This window comes from Odontesthes bonariensis, chromosome 8 (assembly GCF_027942865.1).
Source record: "Odontesthes bonariensis isolate fOdoBon6 chromosome 8, fOdoBon6.hap1, whole genome shotgun sequence".
NCBI classification, from domain to species: Eukaryota; Metazoa; Chordata; class Actinopteri; order Atheriniformes; family Atherinopsidae; genus Odontesthes; species Odontesthes bonariensis.
Genome location: NC_134513.1, coordinates 22,546,315 through 22,565,039, shown reverse-complemented (window position 1 = coordinate 22,565,039; position 18,725 = coordinate 22,546,315). Strand labels below are relative to the sequence as shown.

The window sequence follows — 18,725 nt, the reverse complement described above, 5'->3', positions numbered from 1 at the left end:
GCCACCAGGTTATTTAAAACCAGGACCCTCCCCCTGAAGGACATTTGCGAGCGGAGCCACCGCCACTTAGCTAGCTTGCTCTCAACCTGGTCTAAAACAGCATCCCAATTCTTTCGTACAATGTCGTTGCTCCCTAAATAGACACCCAGATACTTGAAGCCGTCCCTTGTCCAGGTCAGGCTTTGGGGGAGAACAGGGAGGCCTTTGCGCCACTCGCCAACAGCCAGGGCCTCTTAGCGATGATGGAGTCTAAAATACACACATCCTGTTGGTCCTTAATAAAAACAACGACATCGTCGGCGTAAGCCGATAAAACAACGCTGCTGTTAAAACCAGGTAAAAACAGGCCTCGGACAGACGAACGCATCATGTGTAGGAGGGGTTCCAGGGAGAGCGCATAGAGCATCCCAGACAGGGCGCAGCCCTGCCGGACGCCTCTATGCACCCCAAAAGGAGCACACAGGCTACCGTTAACCTTCAGCACACTCTCAATGTCACTGTACAGCACCTTGATCTTGGCTACGAAACCAGCGCTGAACCCAAACCCTCTCCATGACCTTCCAGAGGAAGTCGTGTTCAACGCGGTCAAAAGCCTTTTCTTGATCCAGTGAGATCAATCCCGTGTTCAAGCCTAATGAACTGGAGACCTCCAAAACGTCCCGAATGAGGTAGATATTATCTACCATAGACCTGCCGGGCACACAGTACGTCTGGTCCCGGTGGAGAGCCTGCTCCATGGCTCCTCTCAGCCTATTGGCTAAGACCTTGGACAGGAGCTTATAGTCGGTGCAGAGCAGAGAGACGGGACGCCGGTTCCTCACGTCCTGCAAGTTGCCTTTCTTAGGCAACAGAGTGATGACGGCTCTCCGGCACGAGACTGGCAGTGACCCAGACATCAGGCTTTCATTAAAGACATCTAAAAGATCGTGGGCAAAGATGTCCCAGAAAGCTTTATAAAACTCAGCCGTGAGCCCGTCGATGCCCGGAGCTTTCCTCCCCTGCATGCTCTGCAGAGCTGCCTGCAGCTCCTGAGGAGCCAGAGGCCTGTCCAGCAGGGAGTTGAGCTCCTCAGACAGCTGAGGGAGGCTAGCACAGACCTCGTCCATCAGCACGTCATCTTCGTTAAAATCACTCTGATACAGTGAGGCATAAAACCCAGCAGCCCTCTCTCTGATTAGGCCGGGCTCCGTCAGCACCTGCCCCGTCTCAGAGAGCAGGGAGTGGATCTGTCTGCTCTGCCCTTTCTTCTTCTCCAGCCCGAAGAAGTAGCTCGTTGGAGCGTCCATCTCCGTGATGTGTTGGAGCCGGGACCGGACCAGCGCACCCTGTACCTTAGTGTCCAGCAGGTTGGCCAAAGCCATCTTTTTAGTCTTGAGGATTTCAATATATCCTCGATTTCCTGTGGACTCACTTGCACACTCGAGATCCACAATATCAGTCTCCAGATCCCTGACAGATCTGGTGATGTCACGTGTGACATTGAGCGTGTGCTGTTGACATAAGAGTTTGATTTGAACTTTCCCATGGTCCCACCACTGCCTCAAGCTGACAAACTCGTGTTTCCTCTGCCTAAAATCACTCCAGAAGAAACTAAAAGCCTCCCTGAAAGATTTGTCGACAGCTAAAACCGAGTTAAAATGCCAATAGGCGCTTTTGGGTAAAATATTTTTTTATAAAAACCTAACATAAAACTAAAGAATGATCAGTAAAACCAACTGGTAAAATCGTACACTGTTTTAAAACACCAACTCTATGATTAAAAATATAAAAACGATCGAGTCTAGCTGAGGAGATCCTGTTCTCACAGAGATGGGACCATGTGTACTGTCGGCAGCCCGTGTGCATCCTTCTCCACACGTCCACCAGGCCATGGGAAGAGACCAGCTGCCCCAAGGCATGCTGGGATGCTGGATGAGGCTCTGCATGGTTTCGGTCTAAAACTTCATTGACAGTACAATTAAAATCCCCCCCCCACGAATAAAAAATCCTCCTGGCTGCAGCCATTTAAAATGTCGTTCATGTTCTCAAAGAAGTGTTTTCTCTCTGCACCGTTGTTAGGAGCGTAGATGTTAATAAAAACCACCTTAAAATGCTCAAAGTGAGCTGTGACCAAGAGGCACCTCCCCGCCACAACATACTGAACATCCAGATGAGTAGGAGTGAAGCTTCTGGAGAACAGCAAACCTACTCCACCACTGCGGGTGGTGTTGTGGCTCAGCACCAGCTCCCCTCCCCACTCTCTGCTCCACTCTGCCTCATTCCCAGGGCCGCTGTGCGTTTCCTGAAGAAACAACACATCAATGCGTTTCATCCTGGCCATGTCAAATACAACAGCCCTCTTTGTCATCTCTCTGGCACCATTTACATTAAGACTGTCCATCTTAAACCCATCCATGGTGAAGGAGAAGTGGAAAAACAGACCAAGAACAGACAATGAGAAAATCAGAGATAGAAGCTGTGAGTACATCATCATTAAAAGCCGCGTTGTTTCCTGACTTTACTCATGTGCTTCTTCAGCCTGAACAGTTCTTGGTCTGTCAGGTCTGACTCAGCTCTGTGTTTCACGGTGTAGCTGGCAGAACTGTAGAAACCCTGCAGGTCAGGGAAGTGCTGCTCCAACAGCAGACCCTTCATCCCTTTGGTCTGCCGCAGAAAGGACTTTAAGTCTTCAGCAGGATACACTGGAGCAGCCTGCCGGCTGTGGGACAGCACACTGCTGTCAGACACACCCTCCTCACTGTCACTGCTGTCAGACAGAGCGGCTCTGCCCACTGCAGCACCCGGCCTGCCTGCCAGGCATCCAGCTTTGCCACCAACCACCACAGTCGTCACCTTTCTCCTCTTACTGCACAGTTTACCAGGAGCAGAGCCACCCACAGCCTCACAGGCCTCCATCTCCTCAGCTGCTCTGCTCCTCTCACACAGCACACCCGCCTCACCAGTCACCTCGCTTGCCTCACCCTCCTCACCCACTACACACACGCCCCCAGCAACCTGAGACCCTTTGCAGAGCCCCCTCACCGCCTTACCTGCTCTATCCAGCACACCTGCAGGCTCACCTTCCTCTACCACCTCACCTGGTCCCCCTGCCCCACCTCACTTACCTCCCATTTTATATGCTCCACTCACCTCTCCAGAACCCTCACCTGACACATCCTTGGCACCTGGTACACCCACATCCTCCACCAGTTTACCTGCTGAATGACCTGAGGTGTTATCTGTGTCTCTCCCCTTCTCTGCTGCACCGGCTCTGCCAGCAGCGACCGCCGCCACCGGCCCCGCGGCGGCCGCCACTCGCGGCGCCGCAGCCGGCTCAGCGGCGGTAATGGCCGCCGCTCCGCGGGTGCGGCCGGCTCAGCGGTGGCCGCCGCCGGAGCAGCGCAACCGGGATAGGCTTTAACTAAGTGTCCCTCCTCACCACAACCAAAACACTTCACAGTGGACGACGATGCAAACAGAATGTATTCAAAGTCGTCCACACGGACAAGGAAGCGGTACTCAAACTCGTCGTTCTTATTGTTAAGAATCATAAAGAGCTGCCTGCGGTGAGACACCACGTATCTCAGCAGCAGGGACTTACAGCCCGACATCACCTTCCTTATGGGCGACACCACCTTACCGTGCCTGGACAGCTCTTTAACCAGGAACTCATCGGTGATGAAGGGAGGCACGTTAGACAGGGTGACTTTAGTAGCCGGCTGCGTTAGCGGCATCACCGGCTCAAACCTCCCGTTAACAGTGATGCCCAGGGGCGCCGCCAGGAATTTTGGGCCCCATTAAAGAGTCTAATTTTGCCCTGAGGTAACTCTTGATCAGTTTAAGTTTGCTGAATGCCCTTTCTCCACCTGCGACTGTAACGGGCAGTGTGCAAAAAATCCTTATAGCTGTAAAAAAATGCTATGCAGCTGCATTTTATAAATTGCATTGAGCAGGTCAATACCAGAACAATCAGATGGGAAAGTGGCAGAATATACATCGTTGAGATGTCTGATTTCACACTCAAACTGAGGTGTGAGGTCCTTAGTGTATTTGTGGATCAGTGGCCGGCACACAGCAGCAACATCACTCTCCCTTAAAGCTGCAGTCTGCAGGATTTGTTGTTGTCATTCGTAAAGTCCTAATTTTTGGCATTTTAAGAGTTTACATGATCTATCAGAACGCTTGAAGTTGAAAACGGTGACCTCCGTAGTCGCAAAATGCAAGAAATGCTTATTTTTTTAACCGAAAAATAAAAAGTTATTCAACTTCCTGTCCCGCCCCATCAAAACACATGAGAACTCGTGCACGTCTACGTGCACGCCAGATGCGCGTACACGACTCCTCATTCATCAACTCACCTGTCATTTGCGATCATGGAAGACACAGTAAGTAGACTAGCCCGTAATGAAGTTCAATAGTCCAGATAAATAAGCGTGGGGACGAGCCTACCTTGTATCGCGCGTGCACAATCGGTGATTGACAGGCAGCAGAGCCCAGCTCGTAACCTGATTGGTTACCTTTTACCGGTCCGGTCTGCAATTTTGTAAACGAACCTGCTGGCTTTGGAGGGACCTAGCGGGACATATAGGGGACCTAGAGAACTCATTTTTTTTTTGTATTGGGGTATTTAATGTACTACTTTCAGAATCCCCGGACAGTTCCAGGCATTATGCTTGAAAAAGAGTTGCAGACTGCAGCTTTAACTTTCCAATTTTGATAATTGAAGCAAATTCCTAAACGATATTTGCTGTGCTTTGAAACCTTGTGTCCAAGTCACTAATTATATGATCCATGGCACTGTAAAAGACCGTGTTTCGGAATGTGTCTGCCGGATTGCCCTGATAGTCCAGTAGCATTAGGGTTTCACCCGGAACAAATTCATAACAAGCTGGAAATTTCAGGATATGTTTAGAATACCTTTAGGAATCACATACTAAAAGTCCCCAGGAATCCCCCTTGGGCTCTCTGAGAAATTCAAGATGGCGTCCAAAATGGCCGCCTTTTGGAGATTTGTCCATATCTAAGGCTTGAAATGTAATTTAAATGCACTTTAAAGGTGAAAATGTATGTTGTGATGGTAGATGTAGAGTCAATGTCAACATTAGGTTTTGATTAAATGCTTATATTAAAAGGTAACAACTTATTATAACAATATCTACATGTATTATGTGTAAAACGTTTTGTAATTTTTTTTCACTGGGACTTTACCTTGAACCAAAAACATCATGAACTCCAAAAACTGTTCTTAAAACCACTGTAAAAACTAACAATATATCTTTGAAATGATAAAAGAAACCAATCCTACTCAAGCACAGTGACTGAGCTGTTTCCTCAAATAATGAATGTATTTACAAGAATAAAATCGGTAATTTTTCAACACGTTGCAACTTCAACATAAAATGAAATCAAATAAATCAACTAGGCCCTTTCATCAATAAATGTACCATAACTCAATTTATCAAACAAATAGACAATCAACCAATCAATGAATCAATCTATCTATTCATCAGTGCAGCCATCATCCTCATTGTCATCAGATTCTACAGAATCTGGTTCTTCAGTTTATCCCTCATTATTTAGCAAAGATGGCATTGGCGCTGCATTGTTGCATGATTGACCACTGCACTTTGTACACAGGGCAGAGCAGTGTACCCCCATCTTCCTGCAGCCACATGACACTCCGCAACCATCTGCTCTGCAGCCGCAAGAGATCATATTGAGCAGAGTGTCTCGAGCAATGGGGCGGTCAGTTTCAACTGGAGCCAAAATGTCATCCAGTTTCCATCCCCAAGCTGTTGGCTGCAAGGGCCTTCCCATCCATTGTTGAACAGTAAGATATGTTCTAAATGAATGTTGCTTTGCTGCGGCACTTGTTGGAGGCAAAGTGGCCAACTGGAAGGTTGATGGAAGTGGAGTTTTTTTTATTGCCTTCTTGTAAGCAATGTATCGAAATTGATCAAGTGACTCACGACTGGATGCTCCATACAGCTTCAGGAGGAAAGTTTCACCTGCTTTTTGCACTTGCTGCTGGGAACTAGCAGCATTGCTGAAAGTGTGAAGTAGACCAAAGTCTTTCTTGTTATGCACCAGATTAAATGCCTTTCGCTTCCCTTGGCGGTATAGAGCAGACACAGTGTCTCACCCAGTTATAGCATGCAACGCCATCAAATGTTTACTGGTGGATCCAATGCTCTTTTGAATGTCATGAACCCTATACACAGTTAGGGGGTTCCTGCAGCACAACATGTAAAGATCCATGTTCGTGGTTGCTTGAGCCACCAGCATTACCAGCAAGTCAGTGTCAGTTCCGACAACAACAACTGGTTTGCCTGATTCTGCCAAAGACCGAGCAGTAGAGACTATAAATGCATCTGCATCAGCTTGTGCCTGCTTCACATGAACACCTGCCTCATTCAGCAAGTCCCTGAGCATCTCTATCAGACGCTCCTTGTTGTTGCCATTTGCCAGGAATGCTGCCTGAGTAGTTGTGGTTTGCATGTTCTGGTCAAATAAGATGTCACTGGATGTGGACTTCTTTGCCCTACGCAATTGCTCTGCTGCCTTGGTGGAGATCATGCTATAGCCATCAAACACAATAACAGTACCAGCCCCATAGTGTTTTAGTGTGTGTGCAATATAGCAATTGCATACACCTCCATAAGTAGATGGTTGTGGCCACATCACGGACTGCAACAGATGACCCCCATCTAGAACAAACTGGCAGTTGTTTGGGATGTTGGGTTGTGCGGGGGCAAATGACTTCAGTAGAGAAGTGTTTTTTCAACACTGGCAGCACTGCAGATTAGCTCAGATCTCTAAAAACTCACTAGCACGGCCCTTTTGCATTATGAATGTAGAAACATTTTCCAGAGATCAGTGTGACAATGTGACGTCATGAAAGTTGGCCATCCTGACAGTGTTGGCCTGTTCGATTTTGTGCAAATCTGCTCAACCATTTGGAAATCATGGCTGAAACTAAATGCTGGCCATCTTGTAAGTCGGCCATCTTGAAGGCGTTGGCCTCCAAATTTTTAGCAGATCATGTACCTACTATAGAGTGTTAGCACACAAAATTTGGTGGAAATCCGTTCAATCGTTCGGAAATTATGGCAGAAACAAAATGTCGGCTATCTTGAAAGTCGGCCATCTTGAAAGTGATGGCCTCCAAAATTAAATCCGTTCACTTATTATTTATAAAATGTCAGTACACAAAATTTGGTGAATATCCATTCACCCGTTCAGAAGTTATTGCATTAACACAATAATATCATAATTTGGACGCCATCTTGAATTTCTCAGAAAGCCCAAGGTGGATTACCGGGGACTTCTAGTATGTTGTTCCTAAAGGTATTCTGGACATATTCTGAGAAATGCAGCTTGTTATTAATTTGTTCCGGGTTTGACCTAATTTTGAGCTAATGCTCTTGGACTATGAACTGTTTCTTCTGTGCGTGTCTCATCAAAAAACCTCTTTCTTTTTCTCTCACGGCTGACTTCCTTTTTGAAATGGGGTGGTATCCCCATTTCATTGGCAATGAGTGTTTGCTTCGGAGAGGAGGGAATCCCAATCATTTCTGAGATTCTGCATTTCAACTTTGAGGGAATTTATATTGGCTGCCTCCACATCCAGAGAAATCTTTCCTGACTGCAGTAGCACATTCCTGAGGTCAATTGCATGCAAAACCTTCACCCATATTGTCAGGAGTACAATGGCATCAAATGACGTAAAATACCTTTGAAGACCTACAGCTTCTGCTCTGGCATCATTAGTTAAACTGCATGTGCTCAGTATCTTTCCAAGGGCCTCAATGACACTTGGTAAGTGTTTGGCTATAGGCTTCACTGCATCAATTCTCGCACTCCAGCGAGTGTCAGATAAGCTGTGGACCGAGCATCCAGTAGCTTGCTTGTATATGGACCATCGTTCTGGACTGGCACTTACAAATTTGTAAAGACAGTTGATGAAGCCAAAAAAAGCAGAGACTTCTTCGCTTGATCCTGCAGCATGTACCCCAGTGAGATTTAAAGTGTGGGAAGCACAAGGTGAGAATGTGGCCAGATTGTTTGTCTTCAGTATTTGGGCTTGTACACCTTTAACTTTCCCAGACATATTTGCACCATTGTCGTAGCCTTGTCCCCTGCAATCACCGATATCTATGTCTAGTTCCTTAAGCAAATTCTCAATCATGTCCGCTAGTTCACTCCCTTTTTTTGTGAAAATGTTTAAATTCAAGGAACCTTTCGGTTATCTGCCATTCCTTTGTATCGTGATTGTAGTGGACATATCGAATTAGCAAAACATTTTGCTCTGCGTGGGAAATGTCAGGTGTGGCATCACAAATAATGCTGTAATAAATGGCATCCTCCCTTTCTTTCAAAATAGATTTCAAGACTCTATCTCCACAAAGCTGAATGAACTCGTTTTGAATGTCTGAAGACAAATAATGAGTTAGTCTGCTTTCTTTGGTTGCGTATACTTTGTCAAGGTGGTCCTTTAAAAGTGGGTCATAATGGGAGAATAGTTCCAATGTCCCCAAGTAATTACCATTGTGGACATTCCCTAATGTTTTTGTTTTACCCCGAAAAGGCAAATTTCTGGATGCCAAGTGCAGGGTCACATCAAGGAGGCGTGTCAAAAGAGCTACATTTTTCTCTATTTCTGATTGCATCTGGCTTTGTATGTGGTGGTCTACACCTTTTGCAGCTGTAATAGAGCACTGTAGGTTTTTCCATTTTAAGTAGCAATCCCTGTGTGCCCTATTGTTCTCATGGCTAGGGAATTTGTTATACATGTGATGCCATTTGACATCACACATTTTGAAACCACATCCACCCAGTGCGCTTTGAGAGGGCCTTTTTACATCAGAGGCAAAAAGAACACATGGGATGCAGAACAGTGCATTCACACTTTCCCTGTAAATTAGCCAGTCCCTTTTTGTCTTTTCCCTGCCATTTGCTGCCTTTGTGTACCTCAAGTACTCTGGAAAAGATTTCCCTTCAGAGTCTTTTGGGAATTGCTTTGTAGTAGCCAATTTCCTGACAATACCAGTTATGTCACTGTCCATGAGCTTTACTGGCCACAACCCTGGATCATTTGAAAGTAGATCCTCACTTTCAGACTGGCAAATGTCCATTAACCCTGCCCCCTCCTGCTCTTGCTCCTTACTCTGTGCTGCGCTGTCATCTGCACTGCTGACACTGGCCCTGTTGTCGTCATCATGGCCTGATGAGGGGCTTGGTTCTGTATCAGGGATTCAAATGGAGTTTAGTTAAAGCATGCAGGTTAGTGTTGCACGGACGTTAATGCATAGAAAAGTTAAATGCATGCAAGTTACAGTTATGCATGCAATCAAATTGACTCCATACTTAGCTGTAAAAGTGTAACCCTTAAAAGAAGTGAAACATCTTATTGTGAATCAATTTGAAAGTGACATGGTACTCTTTGCTACTTTCTCACCATCTTCACTGCTGGTCCTCGTCCTGTCCTGCTGCACTTCAGCAGTGGTGGTGTCACTGGCCGCTGCAACGTTGCCTGATGTGGAGCCTGGCTCTGTATCAGTGATGAATGCAAGATAAGTTAATACAGGAAAAGGTTAAAGCATGCAGATTTCAGTTATACATCCAAGTTAGATGTATATTAATATGTTAGCCTACCATTCGCTAACATCTAGTGTTTGAAAGCTCAAAGTCAGTGAGTGAACTTACCTTTCTTTGAGAAAAACTGAGTGACCAGTTGCCTGCCTCTACTGGCCCTCTCGTCTTTCTCCCGTCTTTCCTTCCGCTTCTGATAACCCGACTTCATTCTAGATTATTTCAGTCAGCTCACCGTCCATCATGTGTTTCAGACAGCCGCTCCGTACACCTGCCTGCATTTCGGATGCGTTCAACTACAATTCGATCAGAACTGGACCGCACCATTTTGCAAGAGGGGGAGGGCCGAGTAAATGTCAATATGCCAAAGAACTAAAGAAAAGTTATTGAAATCGAAAACTGTGTTTAATTAGTTTATTTTCCATTAAAAATGTTGTAATTCATTAGAAAATTCTAAGAATGGGCAACAATATTAATATTATATTATCACTACCTCCGAGGGCCCCCCAGGCCGCTGGGCCCTTAGAAACGTTACCACCTTTACACGCCTGGCGGCGCCCCTGGTGATGCCCGCCTCCACCAGGCTGTGCACCTGCTCCACCTTCGCTAAAAATAAAACCACCGCACTGTTCATGCGGGCAGCGGACTTTACCGAACCGTGCCCAATCACCTGCCCCACGGCCAGCGCCACTTCCTCCACGCTGCACGGAGAGCCGGCACCGACTCTGATGCCGTGCTTCCGGGACAGCATGGAGAAGCCGCCAGACGCCATTGCGGCCGGGAAGCGCACCAAACAAATGCGAAAAAAAACCTCGAAATTAACCTCACAAGACTACACAAAGTACACAGAACTAACACAACTAATGAAACATTTAACAGAGAAAACAAGGATAGCGAATAATGGGTAGAAAAACCACCTTTACACTTAGCCTTTCTCTCAGCTCTTCCACTCACACTCCTCTCACCAGCAGAAGAAGAAGAAGAAGAAAAGGAGGAGTGAGGATGCGCAGTGGCGGAATAGGGGGAAGAGGCCGAGGAGCACGAAGACACCGTGCTGTCCCAGATGAAATTCGGGCCATAATTATAGATCATGTCATCATTCATAGCCACATAATTTTGCTTGTTCTTTGTTTGTGTTTATATTACAGTATATGTGTGCTATGTATATTTTTCTTTTCCTTCTACAATACTATACTGTATGGAAGTTACGTACTTAACAGTATTTGTGTGAATAAAAATGGTTGGTATGAGTGTATTGTGTGTGCTTTGAGGCTACTCTTACTGTGAAACGTTTTTCCTTCAGTTTTATACACTATTGTATTCTGTTAGGTAGTCCTATGCCATAGTGACAAAACATCTAAACAGTTTGACTTGTTGTGCTCACACAATGCCAAAATGACAATGCATTTTGGGGGCACTGACTATTTGAATGAGAAAGAAACTTCATTTTGACACATGGCTGAGCTGTTTAGGGGGAGATATGAGCTTTTGCTGGTGAACCATGGTGTTTTGCTGAACCATTCAGTTTAGTTTTGCAAAAAGTACTAAAGAGTGTTTAAAACGTTCGGTCTGTTTCAAGAAATGAGCCTAGGCAACTGAGAAAGATCTTTGCAATTTGGGTGGCACTGACTCTTTTCATGGGAAAGAAATCAGGTCTGAAGCATGGGTGAACAGTTTTGGGAGAGATATGTGCTTTTGCAGGTTAGCTATGGTGTTGTGCTGAACTATAAGAGTGTTATGCCAAATGATCTTAGAGTTTTGAGAATGTAATTTCTGTTTCAAGAAATGAGCCAAACCAATAGAGAAAAACTGTAATAGGACGTTTGTTTGAATGGAAGGATATATAAGAAACAATATAACTTGATACTTACTGTAAGATTGTTTTTTTAAGTCGGCAGAGACAACGGCTCGATGAAAAATCCCTCTTCTGTAACGGCTAACTTTTATAATCCTCTAACCTAACGAAAACAAAATCTTTAATTTGTTTTTTTGTTGGTTTTGTTGGAGGAGGGAGAGCGGGAGCGGGAGGGGAAGGGAGGTTAACTCCAAGTTAGGGCTTCACCTTGATTGGCCGAGTTCCATTGTGAGCTCGGGCGTTGATAGGCTCGGTTCATTGTGAGTCGGTGCGACATTGGCTAAACCGTTCAATGTGAGAATGGAGAAGTGCGAAGCCTATTGGAGGGGAGATGCAGACTAACGTGAGCGAGGTAGCGCCAACGAGGCTTAAAAATCATAAACATGCATGTATTGTCAGCCTAGGCTCACTTTCCCACACCCATTCATTGGTCCTGCAGACTTTGCTAAAGGTATGTGATGCCCACTTGCCCAGCTCACATGGATTGCATGGCAATCAAATAAGTGGATGGTAGGAAATAAGATATTCTAATCTGCAGCCCCCTGTGACATCTATGGGGGGCGAGAACGGCAAAACCGAAGAAAAATGTGTCTGACATGACAAGTTTAAGTAGATAATAAAGGAAGGAGAAACTGAAAGACGACAAATATCTGATTGCAAGGCATCTCTAACGATAATCGTCCATTGTTCCGTCACGTCAACTTAACTCGCCGGATTGGATGCCTAGTGTCGCCGTGTTGCTACTACAGTGGGCGTGTATACGGAGTTGTAGATAGAACATACGGTAGAACGGCTCCGGGGGAAAGTAAATAACTTGTGATTTTAATCAACCGAAGTTTCGGAGTTTCGGAGGGAAATTAATGTGTATAAATCGTCAGCAATGGAACATTATTTCATATTGCACCATGGATGTGGATCTGCGAGCGAGGAGAGTTGCTATTGTGCTGCTGCTGCGACACAGGAGATCTCCTTCTCGCTGCATCACCTGTCCCTGCACCTTTTCTCTGATTTGAAAATGAAACATAAACAAGACATGTTGTGAAAACATGGCCATGGGTGTGATTTGGTTCTTTTGTTGAAATGAATGCCTATCACAATTATTGATAACGTTTAATCCACTACTCCACCTCTGCCCATGAAAGAATTTGATGCACTGGATTGAACCTCTATTCCTTGATGGTCATTACTTTACTGCAAAAGTGGAGATGCTCACAATTGCCTGATGTTTTAGGTGTGTTTATTCGCCTACAATCGTTTTAGCACAGCCATTCTGGCCCCTGCTGCTGTTCATTTTGCCCGCAATAGCAATGACATGAGCAATACCCGAAACGTTCAGGAGTGAATTAACAAAGGGAAAAGAAACTACATGATCTACTGTCATTGGGTAACGCACTACGTCTGCCGTGGCAAATTTGCATAAACTTCGAGCGAGCCCAACTTTTTGACGTACCGCAGGTCCCCAGCTCGCCGTGCCAGAATCCCAGCATGCTTTGCGAGCACGGCGACAACGATCGGCCGGATTTCATTGAAAATTAACTGAATGCGTTGGATACGGCTTGCGTTGACGGAACAATGGACGACTAGCGTAAAAGAGCGATGGTATTACCCAGTACATCTTTTGATTTGCTACCCAACCTACAACCTGTAGCTCACCGGTAGATTTGTTGGTGCACACACTCACCCCTGGGTGGGCTCAAACCACCAACCTTTCGGTTAACAGCCGAACCCGCTGGCCGCTTGCGCCACAGAGACTTGCTGTAGTTGCCTGTGGGCGTGGCCTCGATCATTACCACCTCTCATCCAATCATCAGAGTGTGTGTTAGATTTCTTTATGTTTGTCATAAGGTTGATATCTGCTGAGTAGGTAACAAGTAAAGTAGCACACAACAAGTAGTCAATAACTTCCTGGTCTGACTTGTTAAAGAAAGAGGTTTGATGTCAAATTTTTTCCCAGGTTCCCTCATTAGGTCTCTCAGGCTTTTTGAAATTTTTTTGTTTTGTGTGTGACTTTCAAAGCAATATGACAAAAAGGTTCTTTTTTAACTTTGCTTGTGCAATTTTGACAAAAGACAGAGGAGCCTCCAGGTTGAGTCATGCATTACACTGCACTTAAAGGGGAACTCCGGGGCATTTGAAGCGCGTTTCCATTGCTAGAGGTTGTCAAATACTGATAGTAGGACACAGACAGGTGCAAATCTGCGCTCCCTGTGCGGATATTGCGCTGTTTGCGCAGCCTGTCATGCGAGGCTAATACGTGGTGGCTAAGGGGCAAGTGCTAACCCTTCCACGTAAAACAACAACTTGCACACTGCAGAAACGTCACACCACTTTATAAACCATCCGACAATAAAGTCACAAGCCTTACCATCAAAACCATATGCATGGTTCTCACATTACTGGCATGGGGACGTTACAAAACAACTTTATAAACAGCATGTCACTTACCTGTTGTTTGTATGCTCACGCATGTGAAAGCCCAAAAGAGTCAATGGACAATACTCCCAAATACAAAGCAATTATCTTCTCTAGAAAAACTGTGTTCAAGTATTTAAAACATTACAACAATACATGCCCAGTAATATTGTTGTCACCCTTGGAAAAATATTTTGCCAAGGAGCGTGTATAATGCGTAAGGAAAGATTTTTTTATTTTTATATTAATTATATGTACATTTATAAATACGTTCATATTTATATACATTTTTTTCACCCAAAATTTCCCCCATGCCAGATCGCCAAATGCTCCAAGTCCGCGGACAAAAACATTTTGTCCGACAATAGACCATGAAATTTCTCTTTTTCCGTATCATTCGTGGATGCCCATGTCATTTAATGACAAATAGCATTTGTCTTTGTTGCTCAAAATGTTATTAAGCACCGTGTTACACATCAAAGTATCAGAAAGACTCGATCATTCTTTTAGTTTTTAAAAGCCACAATGGTCCTAGAGCTGCTGGAAAGAGTTAAGCGAGCCCTTCTCTAAAGAGAAGTAGTAAATCTGCTGGCTGTAAAGTGTTATTTCAAATCAAGTGGTGCGCATAGGATGACTCCTTACAAACCAACGTCCTATTGAATTTGTGACAGGGCTCGATTAAATTGACATTCTTGTCATGGCATTGGAAAACAACATTATAAATGTCTTTGGTTTACGCTACTAAAAGTGCCAAAACCTGGTTTCCTCATTCCCTGACCGGGAATCGAACCCGGGCCGCGGCAGTGAGAGCTCTGAATCCTAGCCACTAGACCATCAGGGACCCGAAAGCAGTGCACACGGTACAGGTTGCAAGACTGTGGTAAACTCATTCCTAACTGGCAAATTAATTGGCATAGTGCATTGTACTGAAGTTGTGAACATTTTAGCCTTAGATGAAAGCAATTCTGCACATCTGGAGAATGAATCCAAGCAAACACAAGTTTCACGCTTTAGACTTCTCTCTTATTTCAGGGAGAAATAGAAAGATTCCTGAGTAAGAGTGAGTGTGTCATAGCCCTGCAAGAAAAACAGTTGATAGATGACTAAATAAGGGTCTGTCAGGGCATTGGTGGTATAGTGGAGAGAATAGCTGCTTGCTAAGCAGTTGACCCGGGTTCGATTCCCGGCCAATGCATTCTCTGCTCCTTGAATAATCAGCTTTCAAATGTACCTTGCTATCTCTACCTCTGCTCAGAATATGGGTGGCTTGTAGGGAAAACACAGTCTCAAGCTAATGCACTCTAGCAACTCTTCAACCAAGGAAGCATTTTTTGCTATGACTCTTCAGTTAAAGTGATGGTCTGTTTTCTCATGTGCATTCTAAGTTCCTCCTCTACAAAGCAAGTGGGGAAGATTAGATTCCACAGTGCCGTACGACACAAAAAACGGGCCTCCCTCAAACTCGATCCAAGCCGGACGGACAGATGGACGGCCAGCACCTGCCAGATCACCAAATGGTCCAAGTCCGCGGACAAAAACATTTTGTCCGACAATAGACCATGAAATTTCTCTTTTTCCGTACCATTCGTGGATGCCCATGTCATTTAATGACAAATAGCATTTGTCTTTGCTTCTCAAAATGTTATTAAGCACCGTGTTACACATCAAAGTATCAGAAAAACTTGATCATTCTTTTAGTTTTTAAAAGCCACAATGGTCCTAGAGCTGCTGGAAAGAGTTAAGCGAGCCCTTCTCTAAAGAGAAGTAGTAAATCTGCTGGCTGTAAAGTGTTATTTCAAATCAAGTGGTGCGCATAGGATGACTCGTTATAAACCAACGTCCTATTGAATTTGTGACAGAGCTCGATTAAATTGACATTCTTTTCATGTCACTGGAAAAACACAGCAGAAATGTCTTTGGTTTACGCTACTCACAGTGCCAAAACCTGGTTCCCTTATTCCCTGACCGGGAATCGAACCCCCGCCGCGGCAGTGAGAGCGCCGAATCCTAGCCACTAGACCATCAGGGACCCAAAAGCAGTGCACACGGTACAGGTTGCAAGACTGTGGTAAACTCATTCCTGACTGGCAAATTAATTGGCATAGTGCATTGTACTGAAGTTGTGAACATTTTAGCCTTAGATGAAAGCAATTGTGCGCATCTGGAGAATGAATCCAAGCAAACACAAGTTTCACGCTTTAGACTTCTCTCTTATTTCAGGGAGAAATAGAAAGATTCCTGAGTAAGAGTGAGTGTGTCATAGCCCTGCAAGAAAAACAGTTGATAGATGACTAAATAAGGGTCTGTCAGGGCATTGGTGGTATAGTGGAGAGAATAGCTGCTTGCTAAGCAGATGACCCGGGTTCGATTCCCGGCCAATGCATTCTCTGCTCCTTGAATAATCAGCTTTCAAATGTACCTTGCTATCTCTACCTCTGCTCAGAATATGGGTGGCTTGTAGGGAAAACACAGTCTCAAGCTAATGCACTCTAGCAACTCTTCAACCAAGGAAGCATTTTTTGCTATGACTCTTCAGTTAAAGTGATGGTCTGTTTTCTCATGTGCATTCTAAGTTCCTCCTCTACAAAGCAAGTGGGGAAGATTAGATTCCACAGTGCCGTACGACACAAAAAACGGGCCTCCCTCAAACTCGATCCAAGCCGGACGGACAGATGGACGGCCAGCACCTGCCAGATCACCAAATGGTCCAAGTCCGCGGACAAAAACATTTTGTCCGACAATAGACCATGAAATTTCTCTTTTTCCGTACCATTCGTGGATGCCCATGTCATTTAATGACAAATAGCATTTGTCTTTGCTTCTCAAAATGTTATTAAGCACCGTGTTACACATCAAAGTATCAGAAAAACTTGATCATTCTTTTAGTTTTTAAAAGCCACAATGGTCCTAGAGCTGCTGGAAAGAGTTAAGCGAGCCCTTCTCTAAAGAGAAGTAGTAAATCTGCTGGCTGTAAAGTGTTATTTCTAATCAAGTGGTGCGCATAGGATGACTCCTTACAAACCAACGTCCTATTGAATTTGTGACAGGGCTCGATTAAATTGACATTCTTGTCATGTCATTGGAAAACAACAGCAGAAATGTCTTTGGTTTACGCTACACAGTGCCAAAACCTGGTTCCCTCATTCCATGACCGGGAATTGAACCCAGGTCGCGGCTGTGAGAGCGCCGAATCCTAGCCACTAGACCATCAGGGACCCGAAAGCAGTGCACACGGTACAGGTTGCAAGACTGTGGTAAACTCATTCCTGACTGGCAAATTAATTGGCATAGTGCATTGTACTGAAGTTGTGAACATTTTAGCCTTAGATGAAAGCAATTGTGCGCATCAGGAGAATGAATCCAAGCAAGCACAATTCATTCAATTCAATTCAAAATACTTTATTTATCCCAGAGGGAAATTAAATGTTGATGTAACTCAATTAAATCAAAGAGTTATTATAGATGCTGATGGCTGTGGGCAGGAAAGATTTCCTGTAGCGGTCCGTTTTGCATCCAAACTGAAGAAGCCTTTGACTGAAGAGACTCTGTTTTCTGATAACAGTCTCATGGAGAGGATGTTCAGGGTTGTCCATAATTCTCTTGATTTTATGCAAAATCCTTCTTTGCATTATTGTCTCCAGAGGTTCCACAGTCGTCCCCAGAACAGAACCAGCCTTCTTTATCAGGTTGTTGAGTCTTTTTAGGTCCCTGATTCTGATGCTGCTGCCCCAACAGATGACGCAAGAGGAAATGACGCTCTCAACAACAGACTTGTAGAAGATCTGCAACATCTTGTTGCAAACCTTGAAGGACCTTAGCTTCCTCAAGAAGTACAGTCTGCTCTGTCCTTTCTTGTAGATTGCTTCACTGTTGTGTCTCCAGTCCAGTCTGTTGTCCACATGAACACCAAGGTATTTATATTCCTCAACCACCTCCACTTCTTCTCCCATGATGGAAACAGGGTTTGATCTGACCTTGTTTCTCCTGAAATCTACAATCATCTCCTTTGTTTTGTTAACATTCAAGATGAGATGATTGTTCCCACACCATGCCACAAAGCGGTCCACCAGCTCTCTGTACTCAGCTTCTTGTCCATCTCTGATACACCCGACAACTGCAGAGTCATCTGAATATTTCTGTAGATGACAGGAGTCTGACTTGTACTGGAAGTCTGAAGTGTACAGAGTGAAAAGGAATGGTGAGAGTACAGTCCCCTGTGGTGCTCCTGTGCTGCTGATCACCTGGTTAGACACACAATTCTTCAGTCTGACAAACTGTGGTCTGTTTGTCAGGTAGTCATTAATCCAGGTGATTGTTGAGGCCTCCACCTGAGTCTTCTGGAGTTTCAGACTAAGCAGATCAGGCTGGATTGTGTTAAATGCACTGGAGAAATCAAAGAACATGATCCTCACAGTGCTGCCTGCTTTGTCCAGATGACAGTGGGTTTGTTGAAGCAGGTGTATGATAGCGTCTTCAACTCCAACTCCATGGCGATAAGCAAACTGCAGGGGGTCCTGATATGTGCTGGTTTGCTTACACAGGTGGGTCAACAGGAGTCTCTCCAGGACCTTCATGATGTGGGATGTCAGGGAAACAGGTCTGTAGTCATTGATGTCTGAAGGGTGAGTTTTCTTTGGTACCGGAACCAGACAGGATGTCTTCCACAACAGTGGTACCTTCTCTTGGGTCAAGCTAAGGTTGAAAATGTGTTGCACAATCCCACAGAGCTGCTCTGCACAGGCCTTCAGGACTCGGGGGCTGACACCATCTGGACCTGCAGCCTTGTTCCGGTTCAGTCTTTCCAACTGCCTCTTCACCTGACTTCTAGAAACAGAAAAGTGGGAGGGGGAGGCAAAGGGGACAGCAGCATCTCCTGATTGGGTTGATG

General features: G+C 45.0%; 1 non-coding gene across 1 annotated transcript; it reads left to right on the top strand.

The window, feature by feature from the left end:
- Positions 1-14,960: 14,960 nt before the first annotated feature.
- On the top strand, positions 14,961-15,032 carry trnas-gcu (transfer RNA serine (anticodon GCU)). The gene has a single exon. It is a non-coding gene; the product is annotated as a tRNA-Ser (tRNA).
- The last annotated feature ends 3,693 nt before the right edge of the window (positions 15,033-18,725 follow it).